At 40.4% G+C, this 24,006-nt stretch overlaps 1 protein-coding gene across 1 annotated transcript in view; it reads right to left on the minus strand.

The window, feature by feature from the left end:
• Positions 1-24,006, minus strand: part of SAXO1 (stabilizer of axonemal microtubules 1) — a gene marked incomplete at its 3' end in the record, with an annotated part of 39,940 nt that overhangs the window by 14,321 nt on the left and 1,613 nt on the right. The gene's annotated exons all lie outside the window — the stretch shown is intronic.

The following is a 24,006-nucleotide window of genomic DNA, read 5'->3' on the forward strand; positions in this document are numbered from 1 at the left end:
ATGATAGGGTCATAAGCTTTGCATTATGCACAGAAATACAGGTTACCGCTAGCTATATAAAATTGTGGCAATAGAACATGATTGCGCAGAGACAAGCAGAACTAAAATAAATAAGGTGATGGCCACCTGGACATTAGAAGAATTGCTGTTAAGTTAAAAAGAATAAAACAAAGCCCCAGGCAAGCCAAGAGAAATTCAAACTCTAGTGAAGTCCTGAGGTCTCATAGAGTTAATACAGAGCCTGCAGGTTTTTCTAGTGATGGGAATCCTGTATTTATTGGGCTTTGGGGCTACACAAATAAAGGTATTATGGTCCCTCCTTAAATTTTATTTCGTCTCTTACATTATTCCCATGCCTAGCACAACAAAGGTTTTGAGGTCGGTTTCCTAGCAAAGGGCAGATACAATACTGATATCAATAATAGACATAATGTATGTATAACAATAAATAATATTTATTATTTAAGTTATATATGAGGTCCCAAACAGATGTTGCGAATGAGCATGGCAGATTTTTGTTGCTTCCCAAGTCAATAGTCAGTATCTGGTTCCCTTCATCTCAGACAGCTCCATTGTTGGAAAACATTTTTAGCCACAGTTTTTCTAAGCAAAAACTAACACCAACATAACTTCTGTATGCTCAAGAAAAAAGCAAGCCAAGAATTTGAAGTACATTAAAAAAGACAATGATCATATATAATCTGTGGTAAGTGGTTCTGATAGTCCATTTCAGAAAAACTATTTCAGATTAACAGCAGTTTCAAAGGCAGATAAAAAAATATATGCAAGCCTGGAGAAAGGATTGAGTAAAGAATCCCCCCAAAAATCCCCCCCAAAAAATGGAACTATACATTAAAAAGACAAATAAAAAGAAACAAATCAAACAACATTGTTTACCCCACACAGCAAGCTGATTACAGGTTCGATAAAAAGTCTGGAAAGCAAAACATTCAGAACTGAAAATAAAAGTTCTTTCCACAAGTGATGGTGTAACTTGTTGTCATGGGTTGGTGCACATTTTCAGGCTACAGGCAGAAGGATATTTGTAGCTTTACCCTGTAGCTGCTCACTCCACATTTAAGGATATCAGATTAGATGGACGACAAATCAGATCTGGAATGGCATATCTTTCTACAGACTCTCACAATGCATGCAAACAGCATTCACTCTTGGCTCACAAAGCAAGAAAGCTTAACCTGCTAATTCCTGTCTCATAAAATGCCCTCTGTAATGTGACGTTTCCAGCTTCCATTGTGCAGCCAAGCAGTCAGCACCAAGTGCTGCATTGCAATCGGTTACACATGTTGATACAGGTTGAAAACAAGCATTTCTTGCAACATCTTGCACAAGAGTGTTGTGCCCTCATGTGGGGGAATTAAGGTATGAACAATAGCTCTTCCCCTGTGTAAGCTGATCATGCTGAGAGCAGCACTCTTTTGTTTGATTAAATTGCACCTGTATTGCTCAGAGTATCTCATAGTCAAAAGCAAGATGGAAATTGGATGAGAATACCTTTTGAAATCAATAAGAACTACAAAGCAAACTTACAAAGGGTAAAATGAATGCAACTGACTTCAAAGGTCTTGGGTGCATCTAAACTGAAGTAAAGATGAAACATATAAACAGTTTATTAAAGACACATTTAAACCAAGAATGGTTAACTTGGAGCCACAGCCCAGGACCAGAATCCAGGGTGTTTGATTTCATTTTCTGTACTTACCAGTCTCCACAGTCAGCATAACTCTCTGAGAGCTAAAGTACAGCATTCTTCAGAGAAGTAGAAGGAATCCTGTGACGATTTTTCAAGATTTCAATGTTACAGAAATCTCTAGTTCAGGTGCCACTATGATAGTGTCCAAGTAAAGATAGGAATGTGAAAATGCACCAGAGAAACGGGATATGCTCTATGTCAGGAACTGATGATTTATAGACAGGCTGCAAAGAAAATCACTGAAGGTGAGTCTTTGTGCAAACCTTTTTTCTTCCAAGCAATGGAGATGCAATGAGAGATCCAACTACATGACTGGGTTACCAAAGAATAGACGATAGATTAGATGTCTGTGAAAGGAAGAGAAGCATGCAAGTGCAAAGTATCAAAGCATATTGCATATAAATATTGGATGTGGTAATAATATCAAGACAATGAAAACATTTTGGTGGGGCACATCAAAGGTACGAGGTTCTGCTTTTAGATGGTGAGTGGTCTTGAAACAAAAGGTGAAAGTGTAATAAAAGAAGAGATCAGTTGGGAGAAGTTTGAAGTACTTGTGATCATAACAGTACAAAAACAAACAAATAAATAAATAAATAAATAAACTCTGTTGAATTCCCACCCAACTCAGGAGCTTTTTTCTTTGTGTCATATCATAATGTTTAATTCTGGATGCAAAACTGCACTTTTTCTTTGGAACATAGACTTTAACCAAGTGCTGTAAAAGATGGATCAGTCTTTTTCTTATTCCAAATGAATAGAAGTGATAACAGAGAGAGAGAAGTTTGACACATTTGCACACACATTGTCTTCACTGTGAAATCAGGCAAAAGTTTAACAGAAGAGGAACACACATTTATAGATGTACAGTGCTTATCACTGGGAAAAAAAATGAAATGTGGTCAGCCAGCCCTCTGAATTCACCCACATCAGAATGCTACCACTGGGAATGTGGAAGGAGGCCAATACTCTAGGGTTTGCTATTACATGTTGTTGTGGTCGTGTCCCTTTCAAAAGCTGCATGCAGTCATCATGGTCATCCTTTCAATGAACATCAAGCAAAACCCCTTACTGAGCTTGCTATATTCCACATAGCCTGGAAACACTCCTGTGTTTTTTCACATTTTTTATCTTACTTTCTACATGTGCAACCAATAAAAAGATTCTTTGTTACAATCTTCCTGTTAATTTCACCTCAAATACCCTCAATGAGTAAACATTCTACTGTCTCTTCAATACTCATCAATATGATTTTTATTAAATTATCACAGGCAATAATTTGCAGAAATAAATACATGTATAACTATATTCCTATCTCCTTCAAACGTGTTCTCTTTAAAATAATATAAGCAATTATTAAGAATATTGACTCATTCAAAACAGAAAGTATAGCAAGTAGAAAGGAAGTCTTAAAGACCCCCATTGTCATTAATATTTCCCTCCCCCCCCCCAAAAAAAAAAAAATATATATATATATATATAAAAATAAATAAGTCTGTGCAAATGAAGGCAATAGCAAAGACTCAGTAACTACTGTGTTATCAGAATTCACTCACCCTAGCCAGACACAGGAAACAACAGAGAAACTGATGCCAAAATTCACTTTCAAGAGTTCCAGGATCTGTAATAGTGAGAGCACATACTAAAAATATGTGGTTGCATTATTTTTGTCATCTGACACAAGACATTAGCAAAAGAAAGGTCCAAACAGTCCAATAATTTTAATAAATTACTTGTGGAAACAGTATCCTTTAATACTGGAATGTGCTCTTGATAGTAAATAGGTAGGTAACTAGGGATACTAAATTTGGTTGGTAATGGATTTAACTTCACAAAATGAATACAATTTATCTATGCCCTCCAACTGAGAACTGAGCTTTATATCCCTCTCTACCAAGACAGCAGTCAAAGAGCAATTAGACCTGTTATGAAGTATTATAAAGCCATCATTATTTCATGTGTGAGAGCTCTCAGATTTCAGTAAAATAACACAGTCACTGCATATCACATTTTATACAATCTCAAGATGACAGATTTTGTAACTTACTAAAGCAAGACCTAGTGAAATTTTCCCTGTATGTGTATACCCACTGCACCTAACCAGCAATGATGGAGCAAATACTTTTACATCTAAGACTGTATAGAACTGCCATAGATCAGGTAGATGCATATACTTGGTATTTACTTGAGATGAGAGAGCAAGGAATGTATTTTATATAAGCCAAAATCCAAGAAATTCACATATCAGACCTCAGGGAATTCAACTGTAATCCACAAAGTTTGACCAGTGTAAAGTAGACAATGTTTCTTCCTTACGTGAAGCAAGGTGTTTGGATGTTGAATGTCCAGTGTTATTGTCAACAAGCTGTGCCCATACTTAGGACGCAGACCAGGTCAGTGAACCCTGTCTGGGGTGGCAGGGGCAGAGACAACAGAGAGACAACCTTCTGAAGTATCAAACAGCTCAACGGCATTTCAGGCTTGCAGGGATATTATAGCTTGTAAAACAGTATCTTTAAAAGTGTGCTAGGGAGGTATTGAATGAGGGCAACTTCTCTTCTAGACTGATAACTAAGAGCTTCTCATACAAATGACAGGCATCCCTTATGTTTTGTCTGCTAGCGTGTTCACACTATCGAGGAACAAAACTCATGGAAATAACTACATTAGAAACTTGGAGAGATTCAAGAAAACTTCTAGATTTAGATGTTTCCTAGGCTGCACAATTGTTGGCCAAAAGAAAGAGCACAATTAAGGGCATCAGAGAAAGGAATGAGGGAATGAATCAGGATTGAAGACATCATGGTGCATCTGCTGTGCCTGCTGAAATGGTAGGGAATGGATTACATAGATTAACTGTGTCATCCTTCATCCTAGGGATCATATGATACCTCAGGTCTCAGTAATACAGTACATCTGGAGTGAAAAATGATTTAGTATGAAACAGTCATCAGCTTTGTCTGAACAGATGGCTACCAGTCCTTGAAAAGAAGGTGGAGAGTTGGAAAAGTCACATATTTCACCCACATATACATATAAAAGTCACACCCACATATACTGGGGTCAGAAATGGCAAATACTAACATGTATCTGGGGGAATTGACTGACTTCTGGCTGCACCTGGGAAACAAATGAAGGACCTTTTTCCCCTATTCCAGTAGACCACAGGAATAACAGTGGCCTGCCCACGACCCGCTAGTTCAAAAGTCCAGTGTGTGGAAATGCTATGCTGAAAATGGAAAACATGCCTCCTTCTGAAGAAACTGCTGAGCTAAAGGTCAGTACTCATAAACAGTACTCATAAGCAAGCTCGTAAACGGAAAGCCTATTTTTTTGTTTATTTGTTTGTTTTAATGTGAAGCAAATCCCTCAATCTAAGCTCCACAATTCTGAACTACCCTGGACTTTCACTTTGGATACAGACTTTGTGTTTGGCCACTATGATAATGAGGAGGCAAAATCTTGGCTATCATGAAGGTTCTTTAAAAATTTAGACTTCATTCAAATGTTGATGACTTGCATTCTAAATAGAAATATGTTAGACTTTCCTTGGCTCCTCTTATTTAAGCCCATTTTTTGTTGTGGGTATTCGGAGGAAAGCACAGTCACACTGAGTGACGTAGAGAAAACATAAGTGGAGAAATAGTGGAAATAATTGAAACATCTGTGAAAACTGAAAGGAATCAAAGCTATCTAAATAAGTACACCAGCATATGGATAATTAGGTCCAACATTGCTCTCCTTCACACCATTTCAGTGTGAGTAATTCCAGGAAGCCACCTGAAGCACAACAGCAGCATAGAAACTATCACAAACTGTACATAATTTGGGCCAACCACTTTCTCTGCTATATTGTGAATGCATGCATTACAGAAACCAAATTTTCTACATGTACTTTGATGCCTGTATAGGACACATCCTACATGATTGAATGACTTTCCTTTCAGATGGCCTCTAGAGCAGAAAATGCTGTCTGTCCTAAATCCAGTAACTCCTGTTCTTCAGGAAATTAAGCATCCATAAGTCATGACTGCAATGGAAATATATATTACTGATCATACAAAAAATGTGGCCATGCAGACAGAAAGCGAAAAGCAAGAGAGGAGATAATGGAAACCCAGACACATAAATCAATGAATTTAAGACTACTTAGAGAAGGGAATTCATTCAACAATGTACTTCTATTAACATCCAGGTTTTAACGTAGAAGATACAATGGTTTTGAGCCACTTATCTCAAGTGAATTAAATGACAATTGTAATGTAAGTAGTGCCCTTCCTCCACCACAAACAAATGATGTGCCCAAAGTAAAACAAAGCAAATAGAAACCAACTCAGAGGATGAGGTTGGCAGTGAAATCCAAGAACATTTCCATGTCCTGTTTACACAATTAGGGGCACCTGCAAGGAGAATAGACTATTTTCTTTCCTAGTGAAATTAAAAATAAAGAGCCAGCTTGCCTCAGGATGGATGTTACTGCTTGCAGAGAGTTTCTGAGACAATAGATTAGTGCTTCTAATCTATGCAGCCTTGAATTGAACGTCTTATCACAGAATATAGTGAAATAGATATACAAGTACTCAGGAAGAACAGACAGAGAAGTGTTTTAGAGTAAAACTGAATGTTTAATAGTAAGCATTTTAATAATTGCTGAGATGTGAATTAATTGATTTGAAACAGAAAAATCTTTCCCACTGTTTTGTGCTAAATTAACAGCCAATGCCTTTACCTCCACTGAGACAAAGCATGCTGGAAAATGAGAATAGGAGTTGAGATACAGAGCCACATTTGTCTGCCTCATGTTTGATCTTGAGAAACTCCCTTGTATCCAGTGCAAACTGGCAAACTGCTCACAGTGCCCCTCGAGTAAAAAAAAAAAAAAAAAAAGAAGAAAAGAAGATATTATTTTATTTCTGCTCACAACAGGTTATCCACCAGTCAATCTCACTTAACTTACCTATCCTGCTCCCCAGCCCCAGCCTCAACCACAAATAAGAGTTACCATTGGTCTATTTTTACAAGTGGAAGCAGAAAGACAAAGTGATGTTGCAGCAGGTGCCAAGGACAACTGTATTGAAGCCAGTGGCTGCTGAATTCTGGCTCCATTGTTCTGATCCATGGGCCCTTCAGGTTGTGGCCCCTGCCCAAACACTACTGCAGAAGACTGCTGGTCTTGTGAATACCAACTTTCACTGTTAAATTAATACAACCAAAGTGATCAGAAGACAGAAGCCAAGCTCAGCAATCCTTTGTTTATTAGGCAAAGGACACTCAGATGTGAACTTTAGCTTGTCTTGTCATAGCCTCTGCAGGTAGAAGTGCTGTGGTCTCCTTCAAGTCAGAGGGTTAAACCACAACAAGGTCAAGGTCCAGTCACAAAAGTGGTGTGACCATTGCTATAGGAAGGATGAAATGCAAATGCAAAAAAGGTCTAAACCAGAACACATCCTAACTACGCTTAAAGTCAGGTATCTGCCTCAAAGATTAGAGCTAGGACAGAAACTTATGCAAAATGAAAGGCAGGATTCTCAGTCAGCATTATTTACAAAACCCTAAAGCCTTGCTCTCGTTTTGAGTTGAGGCCAGTTTACACTGAGCCACACAGAGAAGAAAGAAAACACTTTGGGGCAAAAGACTTAATTTCTCTCATCTGAAATAATATGTCTGCACTGAGCGGTATCACCAAGTGTTTCTTCATCATGAATATAAGCAGAAAACTGTGCTACACATGGAGACTTGACACCTCTTTCAGAGTCCTTCAAGCCTAGTGTGGGATAGCTACTCTATATTTCACAAAGGTCTGCCAGTTGCTGCCATGACTGCTGGTACTGCTGCCACAGTAGAAGCCAACTTCCTCTGTGTCACAATGAGTCCCTCCCCTTTGCTCGCACAACAGACTCTTTCATATCTCATCTCTCAGTGACAGTGTTCTCCAGAAAGGAGGAATTCTCTGCCTTGTCAACCCTGACCCCTCCCAGAATCTCACCCATTTTTTCAAGGCACATCTCAAAACCTGTGGGCCATATGCACATCCACAATCCTGGCCTGGAGTCAGTGTAATTCCATTACGCAGAGTGCAGATCCAGCCCCACAGTATGCGTTTTTTTTTTTCTGGTGCCTTTGCTTTTTCTTCAGCTATGTTCCTGCTTCAGCATGTTCTGAAAACTTTGATGACACCTGATGTGGTGGTGGGATGCTTTGCAATCTGTGCACCTTCTGACCACAGCCTAGTGTCCTCAAACCATGTAAGTTTTAGAAAAAAAAATGTTTTTAAAGAAATAATTACACAATACATTTATTATAATAAAGGGGAAATTAATTTCCTTTCATCTTTAGGAAAAATGGTAATTATGATAAAGAGGCAAATGGACTTTAAAAACTGTCTTAGATTCAGAGAAACTGGAGAAATACCCTAGCTAATTTCCTTTTACACTAGTGAAACAAAGAGCTATTCCTATGCACTTGGTAGATTTAAACCAATGTACAACAGCAGCATTTAGGAAGAAAATAAGGTCCTGTATTCTTTTAATAGGACTTGAGCTTGGTGCCATAGTAAAAATGAATGCTGCTGCAAAACATATGCTAAAAGCATGCTTTCAATAAGTGTTCTAGCTTTCAGGAAGCATAAGAAGAGTGCTGATAAAACTTTGGCAGAAGATCTCCAACATCTGCTTGCTGTGATCCCTGTTAGAGTGGGATGGGATGGGATAGAAAAATAGAATAGAATAGAAAATTAGAGTAGAGTAGAGTGGAGTAGAGTGGAGTAGAGTGGAGTAGAGTGGAGTAGAGTGGAGTAGAGTGGAGTAGTTCAGTTGAAAGGAACCTAAAAGGATCATCTGACTTTCTCAGGGCTATCCAAAAGCCAAAGCATGGTACTGAGGGCATTGTCCAAACACCTCATGAACACTGAGAGGCACGGGGCACCAACCACCTGGCTAGAAAGCCTTTCCCAGTGCCTGACTACCCTCACGGCACAGAAATGTTTCCTAACTCCCAGCCTGGCCCTCCCCTGGCTCAGCTGTGCACCCTGCCACTGGCGAGAAGGAGCACGGACCAGCACCTCCCTGCTGCTTCCCCTCCCCAGGGAGCTGCAGGGAAACCTGGGGTTCCTCAGCCTCCTCTTCTCCAGGCCAGACAGCCCAAGCGTGCGCAGCTTCTCCTCTTGGGGCATGCCCTCCAGGCCTCCTGCCAGCCCTGATGCCCTCCCTCTGGGCACCTTCAAGTGCATGAACACCTTTTTTGTGCTGTGAGGCACAGACCTGCACACAACATACTAAAAATAGTGGGAGAAGCACCTCTATATGCTATGCTGTATTAATGCACCCCAAAATGCAGCTTGCTCTCCTAGGTGCCAGGGCACATAGCTGGCTCGTGTTGAACCTACTGTTCACCAGCACCCCCAGGTCCCTTTCTGCAGGGCTGTTCTCCAGACACTGGTCTCCAAAACTCCAAAACTGTGCCTGTGTCCAGCATTACTCCATACCAGGTGCAGCACCTGGAATTTTCATCTGTTGAGCTTCATATGCCATTTCATGCCATTGCTAATCGCCCAGTGCGCCATTCTGACCAGGTCCCTCTGCAAGGCCTCTCATTGTTCCTGGGGGTTTCAAATTCCTAAAACTTTCTAATACACTCTGCATAAAGCAAATTAAGAAGGGAGGGGACATGAGGAAAAAGAGATTTACAAACAGCTCCCTTGCCCCTACCTTCATCAAATTTGTTTCTCTCTTTCTAAAAGGAAAGGCACTTTTTCACCATCTCTATTTTTCTATTAAATTTACAACCTGAAGTGTTGTAAAGAAACCTGGTTAGCAATGTGGCAATACAGTCTGACAAAATAATAAGTTTGGAAGGTGGAAACAGCTTGAGTATGAGTCCATCTAGGTCAGAGAACTGCATGCAAATTTTGGCTGTTTAAAGAAACAGTCACCTTGCCAGGATGGGAGTTCTTGAGCTGTAAAAACCTTTGATGGGGGAAAAAAAATAAAAAAATAAAGTAAGGTAAACATCAGGAAAATTTAAGGTTTCCTGTTGGAAAAATAAATAAATTAATTAATTAATTTAAAAAATCCAGCCATAAGGAAGTTGAAATCCTGGAATTGTTTCCTTGCCTTTATATTTCTTTCTTTCTTTCTTCCTTTCTTCCTTTCTTCCTTCCTTTCTCTTTTATTATTATTTCTTTTTTCTTCTTCTTTTTTTTTCTTTTTACTTTTTTTCCCATTTCTTCCTATCCCTCAATTTCTGGAACAGTCATTTTTCACTACTAGTGGGTGATGGACTTGATGGACTTCCATATTTCCAGATATAAAGTAAGAAAACAGTCTTTTTGGGGAAAGATTAATTTCCTAGTCCATCCTTTCCTTTAAAAAATGGCTTTCATATTTTAATCTCTGTTTTGTCAGACTGTCAGACCTTCACAATCTGTAAGTTAGAACTGAATCCTGAATTACTGACAAGCTTTCTTGGACATCATTCTTTAAAAAAAAAAAAACAAAAACAAAAAAAAAACAAAAACAAAAACAAAAACAAAAAAAAAAAAAAAAAAAAAAAAAAAAAAAAAAAACAAGAAATGTGCTGTCCCTACCCCAGAGAGGTTTTGTTAACTTCACTTCTGAAAAAGCCCACATTTCAGATGAAAACTCTAAGCAGTCTTACTTTCTGTGGACAGATGCACATACTGGACATTAAACTGAACCTATTCATAATGGGTTCATCATAGCACCCTCAAAGCAACTGCCAAGCAACAGTAACTACCATCTCTTTTTATTTATTGACTATTTTTGACTATTTTTACAAGTATGGGAATGACAAGAGGAAAAAAAAAAAAAAAAAAGCAAAATAATAACTTGCATAGAAATATATAATTTGTTTTCAGCCATGATGCTTACACTAGAAATCTATATTATTGTTGTATGTGACTATTTATGCCCCCAGTGCTAAAGGTACACATAACAATTGAAAGTCATTGTTCCTGTGCTCTTTGTCATGAACACAGGCTAAGGAAGTGCTATTACTCACACTTTCCAAAGAACTATAGCACTGACAAATGCAACAGGCTGTTGTCAGTGGAACAAAAACTAAAAGCAATTTTTCTAGCTTTTCAGAAGTTCCAGATAGCATTATCTCCTTCTTACCTCCCCAGATCACTTGGCTACCAGCACATTAGCACCAATGAAATGCTATAATGATAGCATGCTGGGCATGAGGAAAACTATTATCATCATGTATCAACACCCCAAGAGAGTGTGTCCTGACTACCTCAAGCTATTTTGTATGTTACAAATAGGAAGGAGGAAAAAATAGGTCCATTGGAAATGTCTTTCATTGTTTTGTTTCTTGAACTTATGTTACCACATCAAAAGTAGTTCTATATATCCTCTAACTTTCAGCTTTTCTGATTAAATATATATATATATCAAAGGCATGAAGTCCCCTTTCATGGGGGACTTTGAAAATTATGGCCTTTCTATCCCCAAACATAAATATTTAATTACATCCCTGTCAAATGAAGCACAAAAAACCCCTCAGGTCAAACCAAACCAATGCATAAGGGAAACAACTTGGGTAGAAAGAATAATACAATGGCATAAATATTTCTACAAGTCTCCACAAGATATCTATTTAAATATTAATCAAATTTTAAAATATGGTTCATGTGCCACAGTGAACAACCAGATTTTCAGAAATTCTTTGCAACCAGATTTTCAGAAATTCTTTGCAAATGGATATGGAATTTAAGAAAATGTTTTTTTCTTTCAGGAAGATACTTAGCTAGAATACAGGTAGACTACCAGTTCCTCTGCAATTACAAATCATTATATTCAAGGCTCGACAAAAGTCAATGCATTATGAAAGTAGGTCACACTAAGTAGTCAAGTGTTGTGCAAGGCTTGGAAATTATTTGCAGAAGTATTAAGGGCCATAGTTACCTATCTTCTCTTTGAAGTATATTACCACAGATTATTTGTTTCCAATATTTAGAAACATTTTAAACAAAAGACAGGGCATTTCTTGGAGAGATACCAATGCAATAACGAATTGGTTACAACCATTCAAAAGGGACAACCACCTCCAGAGTACACCCCCTTTGCTTTATTTCAGTATTCTTTCTGAATCGTATTATTTCTGAGTACATCAGTACTCTTTCTGAGAACTTGTACCAGGCTGCAGCACATCAGACTATTCATGAGGGAGTTGCTTGAACATTTAAATAAAGAGCAGGAAGACTTATGAAAGGATCAATAGCATTTCACAAAAAGAACCTGCCTGAAATACTTGTCCATGTACCCAAAATAGTATTAAATTAGTAAAACTATTTACTTAGTTACAAATTCCTGGCCTTGCCTTTGGCTAGCTCTTTTGGTGTATGATGGCTAAACTTTTCTATTTTAGGTGCAAAAATTTATCAGCATGCTATCCTAAAAAATTTAGAGAAACCTAAGATTCTTCCAGATTATACAAATTGTAATAATGATAAATTTTCACAGAGTGAATTCCAGATGCTTCTCAATAGCCATTTGTAGTAATTTGGATATTAGAGTCCTTTCAGCAGGGAAAAAAAAAAAAAAAAAAAAAAAGGCCTTCACAGACTGTAATTCATCTCTCATAAACTTTAGGTATGTTTCTAAATACCAGTGTTTACTACAATCAGATTAACTAAGATCTGTTGTTAGGTTTCAGCTGGGGAAATGCATTCTTTCAATTAAAACCAGTAATTTTTAATTATTTTTTTAAAATTAAATCTGGTACCTAAAGGGGGCTTACAGGAGAGCTGCGATGGGACTCTTTGCCAGGGATTGTAGTGACAGGACAAGGAGTAATGGGGCTTTGGACAACCTGGTCTTGTGAGAGGTGTCCCTGCCCATGGCAGGGGGCTTGAAATGAGATCATCCTAAAAGGTGCCTTCCAATCCAAACCATTCTGTGATTCTATGAAAACTGCCTTAATATTTTCTGTTTTTTTCTACCTAGAAGATACAACTTGTGTACCTAATAAAAGGCATAAACTTTTAAACTTTTTCTTCAAGAAACCACATGCTCATGAGCACAGTGTACCTAGAATGTTGGCCAAAGCATTCCAGGCTTTCCAAACACCTGGCAAGAAGTCTCTAAATCACAGCAACACTCAGCACTGCATTCAGCTTTGGCCAGAATATTTAGCAAACATCCCACAGCAGAGCAAGTTAAAACATAGGTGCAGGAGCACTACATATGCCTTTCAGGCCAGCCTTCTCTCCCCAGGGGTGTGTTGCCACCCTTTGGAACCCAGATGCACAGCCAAAAACAGCAAGGGCAGGGACCAGCAGTGCTTGGTTGCATCAGGTCACTGTCCCTTCAGATCAATGCTTTTGCAGCATCACAGGGCTCTCTGGGCTTCTCTCTTCCCTGCAAATGCTCTCCCCAGGACCTAGGCTGTATGATACTGAAGATTCGAAGTATCTCTTACTCTGTATTCGGACAGGACGTTATGGGTGTGACCAGGTTTCATGTCACATCAACAGTGAATAGATGAGGGCTGCACTTCCTCACTGGTTATATAGAGAAAAGGAAACCTAAGAAGCAGGGTCACAGAAATCAGAAGCCATGAGAAGCAACAGGTGCCTGTATACCTTCACCTTACTGAGATATGGAACCAAAATTTGCAGGGTAGGCAATGCTAGTTTATGCCTGTTTGAAGCAGCAAAAAGAAACCCTCAGTGGAGATTCAGACATGTCAGGAGATAAGGGAGGGGACAATGCCCTTTTGTTTTATTTCCTTTATCACTTTGTCAAGTGATTCTACAGGTGGCAGAAGGAATAGGCACTGGAAATATTGCACATACTCAGCCCAAATGCCTAGTCAAGCTGCAAAACACCTCAAATTCTGACCCTAGCCTTCAACAAAACAGGTGAGGCATCAGCTGAGTCCTGTACACCAGTTCCTGCCCCATTGCCAAGTACTGAGATCAGAAAAGCTGGAAGCTAAAGGCTGCGAGTGGAGGATCTGAATTTTCTGCTTATCCTTTATGTTCTGCAGCCAGCAAGATCTGTGGGATGACTCTATCATCTCTTCTCACAGTACAGATGTCAGCATCCAGGAAAAAACAAGAAGGGAGAAGTACCTGAAAGCAAAACTTTTCCAACTTGCCTGTGAAAGAGTTGATGGAGTGCAGTGTCAGCAGCTGGAAAATCAAAGCACTTTCTATATGAATTCTATATGAATAATTTCTATATGAATTCAAAGAAAATTAATATTAACAAATTGCTCACATTAAATCCAAGTTACTTTTTGCTTTGAAATTGAGTAGCAATTAATATAACCTAAATTCTGGGTTGTTGTGTTCCTATGCTTGAGAAGTGGGAGTGGGCTGTGCTCTTGTAGACCCTGCCTCACCTGTATTTCCATCATGTGCTCCAAAAGACACTAAATTTCTGAAAATATTCCTAGGTTATTTGAGAATGCTGTGAAGTAAAGTGGGTAAACTGCCTTCTGAAAAAATGTTACTACTTCAACCAGTAGCAAACTTAAACATGCTGTTGGAAACCCTAGTTCAGTATGACAGATCATTTCATGGACAATATGTTTACAAGGCAGATGTCACAAGGAAAATGAAGCCTACCCATAAGCATTGTTCAGATAAATATTGACTACATCTAATGGCGGTTACTAAATAGATCAAGCTAATATGAGTGGGGGAAAAAAAAAAAAAAAAAAAAAAAAGAACCAATAGATAAATTTTGTCATGCATCTGTCACTAACCTCATACTTTTTGCCATGCATTTGGAGCAGGAGACCAAAAGGGGACAAATTGGATAGTCTGACAGATACTATGTTTTTTTCATTCCCATTGAAAGCACAGTTCCTGCAGATTTCCCATCAGAAAAGACTGCAGCAGTCAGGTATGTGAAGGAAAAGGAGTTGCAAGCTGAGAGCAAATGCTCCCAGGTGCATAAAGAGATGTGAGAAATGTGCTGGGGGTGGAAGCAGCAGAGGAAAACACCTGGTACCAAAAGGAGCAAATGTTCTTAGAGGAAGGATGGGGATAAACAGTGCAGGAAGACAATTTCTGGACTTAGGAGGATGGAGAGTGTAGAGGGATGCTGATGGACTGGAGGGAAATACTGAGCCCTCAGAGGTAAAGAGAAACCCCAAGATTAAGTGGGAAGGAAGAAGTGTGGGAAAAGGCAGAAGAAGAGGTGTCCAAGTGCTAGGAAGAACAGCTACTTTGGAAATTCGGATTTTGCCTTCACTGAGTAATTATACTACTAGGTGATTTGGACTAGTTTTAGAAACATACTGGCAAAAACACACTGTCTGTCATGATGAAGATCCCTTACTCTGCTGCATTAAAGTGCAGCTATATGAACTTGCAAGATCTCACTAGTGAGCGGTATTCAGTCCCCTTAAAAAAAAAGCAGATATAACAGATTAAAAGTACATGTGTGGAGCCTGTCAATGCTGAGTAGACTACATATTAAGAATTTTAATAAAAAGTATGTATGTGAGTGGTTAAAATCTGACATCCTTCATTCCTGCCCTTTTGGCTTGTGCAAAGCTGGTCATCAAAATGAACCAGTTCACTGATGCTCACTCCAAATGTCAGTGCAAATCCTAAATTAATGGATTGACACAAGTTAGAGAACTTCTGCCATCTTGCACATTGAAAGAATTATACTGATGATGATTTTATGATTACTTTTTTCCATAAGTATGATTGGAAAGGCTGCTCTCAAATTACGGAATGCAGTTTTCTGCAATAATATGCTTCTTAAGGAGTACTACTCAGTTCTTATAACAGTTAATAGAACCAATGGTGCAAAATGAAGCTAGAAAACAATGGAATTACAGCTGCTTGTGGCAGATCAGTCCAGACTCCTTGTCTCTGTGGAATTTATTACAGTTCAAATAACTCAACCAAACAACTTCTCCACAGGAAAAACTCATTGAGAGTCAGTTCAAAAATATTTTGGTCTGTTAGTTTGGAAGCAGCTAGCTTGTTTTGCTGTAACAGGTCAGTAAAAACAGCTGCTGACACATCAATGCTACAGATGTGAACTAGAAATCAGCATGTGGGAATCAACAAGTGTCATCTTGGACTCAGTCCGTTATTTGTCTGTTGTTGTTTTAGCTGACAAGTGCGTCTGGGCAAGCCCAAGTGATCTCAGGCCAGGTAATTTCTTAGAATCGTAGAGTCATAGAATCATTAAGGTTGGAAAGACCTCCAAGATCATCTGCTCCAACCATCCAATGTCCACCAATGTCGCCACTATACCTAAGCACCACGTCCAACCTTTTCATGAACACCCCCAGGGACGGTGATGCCACCACCTCCCTGGGCAACCCGTCCCAATGTCTGACTGCTCTTTCTGAGAAGAAACGTCTCCTCATTTACAATCTGAACCTCCCCAGCACAACTTGAGGCCTTTTCCTCTAGTCCTATCACTAGTTATCCGTGAGAAGAGGCCGACCCCCAGCTCCCCACACCTTCCTTTCAGGTAGTTGTAGAGAGCAATAAAGTCTCCCTTGAGCTTCCTCTTCTCCAGACTAAACTTATTCTTACATGCCTTCCCACTTTGAATACCTCAGAGAAGCACAACCTCAGATACACATGGAAATCTGGAGATTTGGCATTTTTATCAAAACATAGCGCAATAGCAAGTGATCACAATAACTAGGTTTGGTGTTTTGCTTTAGAAATTACGTTCTTCAGAAGGAGATTTTTGCCTTTAGTAAAGTCACTCTGAGTTATCTGAACACTTGAAAATAGACAAATCCACACATGTATCTATACTCTGACATTTCATGCTTGTTAACGTGATAACTGAAATAGCAGTATGGCAAACTGAGCAATCTGGGTGACTTCTGGGGTGCATTGAGGATAACATCTCAGTGCAGACAGAAGATAGCCCAATGAGAGAAATGTTACTGGACCAGCACAGATGAACTAATTAAAGAGGTCAAAACTGGAAAAGGTCTGGGCTCCTGTGATCACGCCCTGGTAGAGTTTGTGATCTTGAGGAATATTGGACTAGCAACAGAGACAGGACACTGAATTTTAGAAGAGCAAAAGATTGTTAAAGATGGATGAGATCCCTTGGGAAACTGTCCTTAGAGATAAAGGAACTGTTCAGGCTGGCAGCACTTTTCATAGAGCAGAAGAGCTCTCAATTCCCATGCATAAAAGATCAAGCAGAGAAGGCAGGAAACCATCATGGCTGAACAAGGATCTAGTGGCCTCCTGTGATGGAGTGACTACATCACTGGACAAGAGACAAGCAGCTGATGTCCTCTACCTGGACTTCTGTAAGGCCTCTCATATGGTCCCATACAAGACCCTTTTCTCTAAATCAGAGATAGAGGGATTTGAAGGGTAAACTATTTTATGGATAAGACATTGGCCAGATGGACACATCCAAAGAGTTGTGGTCAGTGGCTCATGTCCAGGTGGAGATCAGTGATGAGCAGGTGTTCCTCAGGAGTCTGTGTTGGGACTGGTGCTATTTAATGTCTTTATCAATGATATAGACAGTAGGATCGAGTGCACCCTCAGCAAGTTTGCAGACAACACTAACCTTAGAGGTGCAGCTGAAAAAACAGAAGGAAGGGAATGCCATCCAGAGGGGCCTGGACAGGCTTGAGAAGTGAGCCCATATGAAGTTCATCAATAAGGCCAAGTGCAAGGTGCTGCACCTAGGTCAGGTCAGTCCCAAATATCGGTACCAACTGGGAGATGAATGGATTGAGAGTAAGTCTGTGCAGAAGAATCTGGCAGTAGTGGTGGATGGAAAATCAGACATGATTTGGCAGTGTGTACATGCAGCCCAGAAAACCAACCGTATCCTGGGCTTCATCAAAAGCAGCATGGCCAGCAGGATGAGGGAGGTGATTCTCTCTCTCCCTCTGCTCTCATAAGACCACACCTAGAGTCCTGTGTTCAGTGCTGGGGTCCCTAATATAAAAGGGCATGGACCCATTAGAGTAGCTCCAGAGGAGGGTCATGACTAGAGGGCTGGAGCACCTCTTCTTTGAAGACAGTCTGAGGGAATTGGGGCTGTTCAGCCCGGAGAAGAGAAGGCTCCAGGGAGACCCTATAATGGCCTTTCAATACTTAAAGAGGGCTTATAATAAAGGGAGAGAGACTTTTTACAGGGGCATGTAGTGATAGGACAAGGGATAATAGTTTTAAACTGAAAAAGGATAGATTTAGATTAGATGTTAGGAGGAAGGTCTTTACTGTGAGGGTGGTGAGGCAGTGGCACAGGCCGCCCAGAGAAGCTGTGGGTGCCCCATCCCTGGTGGTGTTCAAGGCCAGGCTGGATGGGGCTTTGACCAACCTGGGCTGGTGGGAGGTGTCCCTGCCCATGGCAGGGAGCTTAGGCAAGATGGTCTTAAAGGTTTCTTCCATCCCAAACTATTTTATGATTTTATAAATATTTACTACAATAAAGATTAATTTGTGGCTACAGGGTAAAAAAAAATAAAAAAAAATAAAAAAAATAAAAAATCTTTGTTTCTCTGGCTAACATAGCTTATCTTCCACTAAAAAAAAAAAAAAAAAAAAAAAAAAAAAAAAACATCTGTCAGAGCTGCTGAACTCCACAGTTTTAATCAATATTTACATAAGCTTCTCCGTGCAAACAGGAATTATTTCTCTATCATACAATATCAGCTCCAGTTCTTTTTCCAACTTCGCTGTCTTTCTCACAGACAATGTACATCCAAGCCTAACTGAAGTTTATTGCCAAGCAAATTAATTCTAACAGAATGAAACATTTTCCTGAACTGAAAGGCAATATGCAATAAATACAAACTAATTTGCCCAGGGAAGTGGTGGAGTCACCATCCCTGGAAGTCTTCAAAAGACGTTTAGATGTAGAGCTTAGGGATATGGTTTAGTGGAGGGCTGTTAGCGTTAGGTTGGAGGTTGGACTCGATGACCTTGAGGTCTCTTCCAACCTAGGAAATTCTGTGATTCTGTGATTCTGTAATTTAAGCATCAGCTCCTCCTACTTTGATTTTTCTTCCAAACTAAATGCTATTGAGAGGCTGACAAGTGAAAGTCTGTCATTGATGTTTAGGAACAAAAGACAAGACTTGAAGAGGACTGCAAGCCAGCAGACCGACAGACCTACAAAGCCACAAAATTGCTTGATATGCAGTGCTTTGCAATGTCCATTTTCACACTGTCAGCTATGGCAAACTATTCAGTTCCAAATATTTAGAACATGTTGCAAAATTTATCAAACAATAAGCCTCAGGAAAGTTTGTGACTAACATCAGCCTGCTGCCATCTTCTGGTGAAAATCAGAACATGGAAGAACCACAGGAAAAAACAATCAGTTCTTGCTTGCTCCCATTATCTTGAGCTTTTATCTTACAGTCAGCAGATGGTATGTATGACCCACGCAGCAATATAACTTTGAGAGAAACAAGCTAATTAAAATTGTCTCTTGAGGGATCACAAATGATGATCTCACAGGGAGTAACAATCATTTTCACAAATCTCCTTTCTCTGACCCTTTACCATACCTAGAGTAACGGAACAGTTGTGCAGAGGAACAAGACAGCTTCAGCACTAAGTAGTACTGCTATTCTACCCGAAGAAATGGACCAGTCCACCAACAGTAAAACACACCTCAAGAGCCATCTACATGTATTTACATGCACTGGAAATAGGGGAGACAAAATAATCTCCTATTGCTCTTCTAAAATTCTCTAATTCTCCTAAAATCAGGACAGATGGAATTTGATACTAAGTAGGTAAAGCAAGGTTATGTTAACCAAGCCAGATCTGCAAGAGTATAAGCAGGTGCCCCTCCACTGACATCTCCTATCACTTCGTTTTGATTCTTGCCTGTTCTTTGTGTGTTCTTCAGTGTGTGCAGCTGTGAAACGGATTTGAGAAACCTACATGTGGTGACTCCACGGGGAAATCCAGGATTCACATCCCCAGGTCACTTCTTTCTATACATGCAATGAAAAGCAGTAATTTCTTCATGATAGAACCAAACTGATGGAGAAGGAAGACAGAGGAGAAAGCTGTTTAAGGGGCACTGTGACATTTGGTGTGATGCTTGGGATATCTAGCAGAACGATGACAACTTGCAAACCTTTAGCCCTTTTATTCCACCCACAACTAGCTCTTGAACTGAAGTTGTCTCACATGTCAAACTATAATTTAGGAAGACACTATTTCAAATATTTAGACCAACACTCTTGAAGTAAGATTACTCATACAGCACATCTGCTATAGGTCAATTGAGTGTCAGCTATTGCCAGAGGCACAAAATGCAGGTCTGCAAATTATTACATCAGACCATGTAACATAAAGGCATATGCACAGTTGCAGAAGGCCACAAGACTCACAAAAATGCACTACTCATACACAGTACAGCCACTGTTTTCCTGAAGGAAATACAGACCTGCACTCACAAACAAGCTTCACCAGAGCCTGAAAAGCAAAGAAAGGATTCTACCAAGGAAACTGAAAACGGATTGAAGGTCACAAGTGCCCTGCTGACATCAGAAACACAACACATGTACCAGTACCTATCTTCAAAACTCTACCAAGAGCAGTTATGTGTGCTGTCATAACCCTGGCCTGGTTTCAATAGAAAGACCCCATCATTTTTGACTACTGTCTTCCGTAAGAAGGTATAGTTCGTTGTTCCATGACCCACGAAAATGTGTAGATTTTGAAGCAACATAATTAAGCTTTTTTGTTTGTTTCTTGCTAGTATACCTTCATTTTAACCTATTTAATACTTTCATACTTTAATGTTTTATTGTTTTCCAGAATTGCATACTGCTATAATGTCATGTTGAGGCCTTTAAAAGAAGATATCTCAGAATGTCTAACATCACAAAAAAAAAACTCTTCTCTTCTAGATACATTTGATTTACCACTCAGTTGAAAAAAAAATAAATAAAATTGAAATGACATAAAATATTAATTTTGCACTCCTACCTTTTCAAAAAATGAAGAAAATGCTGACAAACTGATAAACTATAAACCCTTGATGAAATCCAGATTTTCTGGTAATTAGCACTTCCCTTGTTTGAGAAACAATGGCTATAGACATATGTTGAATAAAGCTTACTCAGCTGAAAATACATTCTTCTTTGATTAAATCTTGAAAGGTAACTTGAAGAGACAACTACCAGCATTGCCACAGAGATTGTTCTTCCTACTGCAGAAAACCTGCCTGGAAAACCGGCATAGCTGGTCAAGCCCCAGGAAATGACTCTTGCCTTGCACAAGTGATTTGCATTTCAGTTCAATATCAACAGCTTTGATTTTCTATAAATGGCTGTTGATACTCCGTGAATGCCTGTGTTAAACAGTGAGAGTGTGACCCTTAAATCTGTCTCAGCCTTGGTCCCTGTTGAAGACCAGCCTTCAGCTATCCCATGACTGACATTAGCAGGTAAGTCCAGGGCAAGGAAGATTTACCTCTGATGGAGGAGGATCATGTCAGGAAACTACACAAACTGGACACATCCAGATCCATAGAACCTGATGGAGCACTCAGTCCGTGAAGCACCCACAAGTGCTAGGAGAGCTCACACATGTTCTTTTGAGGCCACTCTCAGTTAACATTGTAAGGCTGTGGCAACCAGAATCACAGAATTGTAGGGGTTAGAAGGGACCTCAAGAGATCATCGCGTTCAACCCCCAAAGAAGAGGCTCCTCAGGATGGGTGGGGGGAACAACTGTCATTACCTTCTTTAAGGCCAAGAGCAGGAATCACAGAATCACAGAATTTCTAGGTTGGAAGAGACCTCAAGATCATCGAGTCCAACCTCTGACCTAACACTAACAGTCCCCACTAAACCATATCCCTAAGCTCTACATCTAAATGTCTTTTGAAGACTTCCAGGGATGGTGACTCCACCACTTCCCTGGGCAGCCTGTTCCAAAGCCTAACAACCCTTTCAGTAAAGAAGTTCTTCCTAACATCCAGCCTAAAACACCCCTGGCACAACTTTAGCCCACTCCCCCTCATCCTGTCACCAGGCACGTGGGAGAACAGGCCAACCCCCACCTCGCTACAGCCTCCTTTAAGGTACCTATAGAGAGCGATAAGGTCGCCCCTGAGCCTCCTCTTCTCCAGGCTGAACAAGCCCAGCTTCCTCAGCCGCTCCTCGTAGGACTTGTTCTCCAGACCCCTCACCAGCTTTGTTGCCCTTCTCTGGATTCTCTCAAGCACCTCGATGTCCTTCTTGTAGCGAGGGGCCCAAAACTGAACACAGTACTCGAGGTGCGGCCTCACCAGAGCTGAGTACAGGGGGACGATCACCTCCCTAGCCCTGCTGGCCACACTGTTCCTGATACAAGCCAGGATGCCGTTGGCCTTCTTGGCCACCTGAGCACACTGCTGGCTCATATTCAGCCAACTATCCACCATCGCTCCCAGGTCCTTCTCTGCCTGGCAGCTCTCCAACCATTCCTCTCCCAGCCTGTAGCTCTGCTTGGGGTTGTTGCGCCCCAGGTGCAGGACCCGGCACTTGGCCTTGTTGAACTTCATGCAGTTGACCTCAGCCCATCGGTGCAGCCTATCCAGATCCTCCTGCAGAGCTTTCCTACCCTCAAGCAGATCAAAACACGCGCATAGCTTGGTGTCATCTGCAAACTTACTGAGGGTGCACTCAATCCCCTCATCCAGATCATCGATATTAAAGAGGACCGGCCCCAGCACCGAGCCCTGGGGGACGCCACTAGTGACTGGCCTCCAGCTGGACTTGGCTCCATTCACCACGACTCTTTGGGCCCGGCTATCCAAACAGTTTCTAACCCAACGAAGCGTGCGCCAGTCCAAGCCAAGAGCAGCCAGTTTCTTGAGGAGAATGCTGTGGGAGATGGTGTCAAAAGCCTTGCTGAAGTCAAGGTAGACCACATCCACAGCCTTTCCCTCGTCCACCCAGTGTGTCACTTTGTCATAGAAGGAGATCAGGTTCGTCAAGCAGGATCTGCCTTTCATAAACCCATGCTGACTGGGCCTGATCGCCTGCTTGCCCTGCAAGTGCTGCGTGAAACACAGGCCAGTCAGCCTGTGTTTCACGCAGCATCAACGAGTGTAGATGGCAGAGCAAACAATGCTGGAAAACCAATGCCAGGCATGAGAAGGACAAGAAGGTAATTTGGAGAGGACAACATGGATAACGAAGGAATGTCAGGATTAAATCAATCTGATAGCTTTCTGTAATGAGAAGACTGGCTTGGTGCATGAGAGGAAAGCAGTAGATGTTGCTTACCTCAACCTCAGGGAGGCTTTTGACATTGTCTCCCTTAATGTTCTCACAAACAAACTGGTGAAGCATGGACTAGGTAAGCGGACAGGACGATGGACTGAATAATGGCTGAGCTACCTGAGATGATCTACACTGCAAAATTCACAATCAAGCACTTTGATAGAAGTTACTACCAGGAATTTTGATGTAGTCCTTCCATTACCACGAACTGAGATCTAAACATTATTTCCATCTCATAAGAGCATGTAATGCAATATGGAACCAGGACAGCTATAAGCAAACCTGTTTCAAGGAGAAGGGAAATAGATATTTTTCACAGTTTACCTAATGATCTTTGATTATCTGTACAGCACTGTTCCTGCATAAGTGTACAGCTTTCTAGGTTATTCTGAATCACATTAGTAACATACAGCCCACCACTTCCTTTTTTTTCCTCACAGGCTACTTTAGCTACCATCTACCTGATTTGCAACAGCTACCAGTTGTGTCCTGTCATTTCTTTTCATTTAAGTATTGTCTGCAGGAGCTAAAGCATAGACATCACCAGTCCTATTTGGATTTAAAACATCTATCTTCCACACTTTGACACCTTTAATTAGTTTTATTTATTTATTAAGGATACTATGTAAATAAGCTCTTTAACCAATTAAAGATGTCCACACACAAACTCCAATGATATAATTGTGTCCCTGGCTCTTGTGTTGCTTTCCATTAAATATGAAACAGCTTCTTGCAGCTTTGCCTGCCTAGTTTTCAGAATTGCTTACTACTAAAATGCTTGCAGCTGGAAGAGACAGTAAAGCAGCCAGAACAAACATATATGATATGGATTAGATCCACTTCATGGGGATGTCTCTGCCTACATGTAAATGTATCAGAAACCACTGTTTGTGACAAAAAAAAGCACCACCAGATATGGTACATGACCTATAACTATTGATATACCCAGAACAGGAACAGAAATACATGTATACCATAACCCTCTGCATTTCTGCTTTATGCCAACTCAACAGAGTTCCCCAGCTGTACTCATAATGAACAATAATGCATACCAGGCTGATGTG

This window comes from Aythya ferina, assembly GCF_964211825.1.
Source record: "Aythya ferina genome assembly, chromosome: Z".
Taxonomy (NCBI): domain Eukaryota; kingdom Metazoa; phylum Chordata; class Aves; order Anseriformes; family Anatidae; genus Aythya; species Aythya ferina.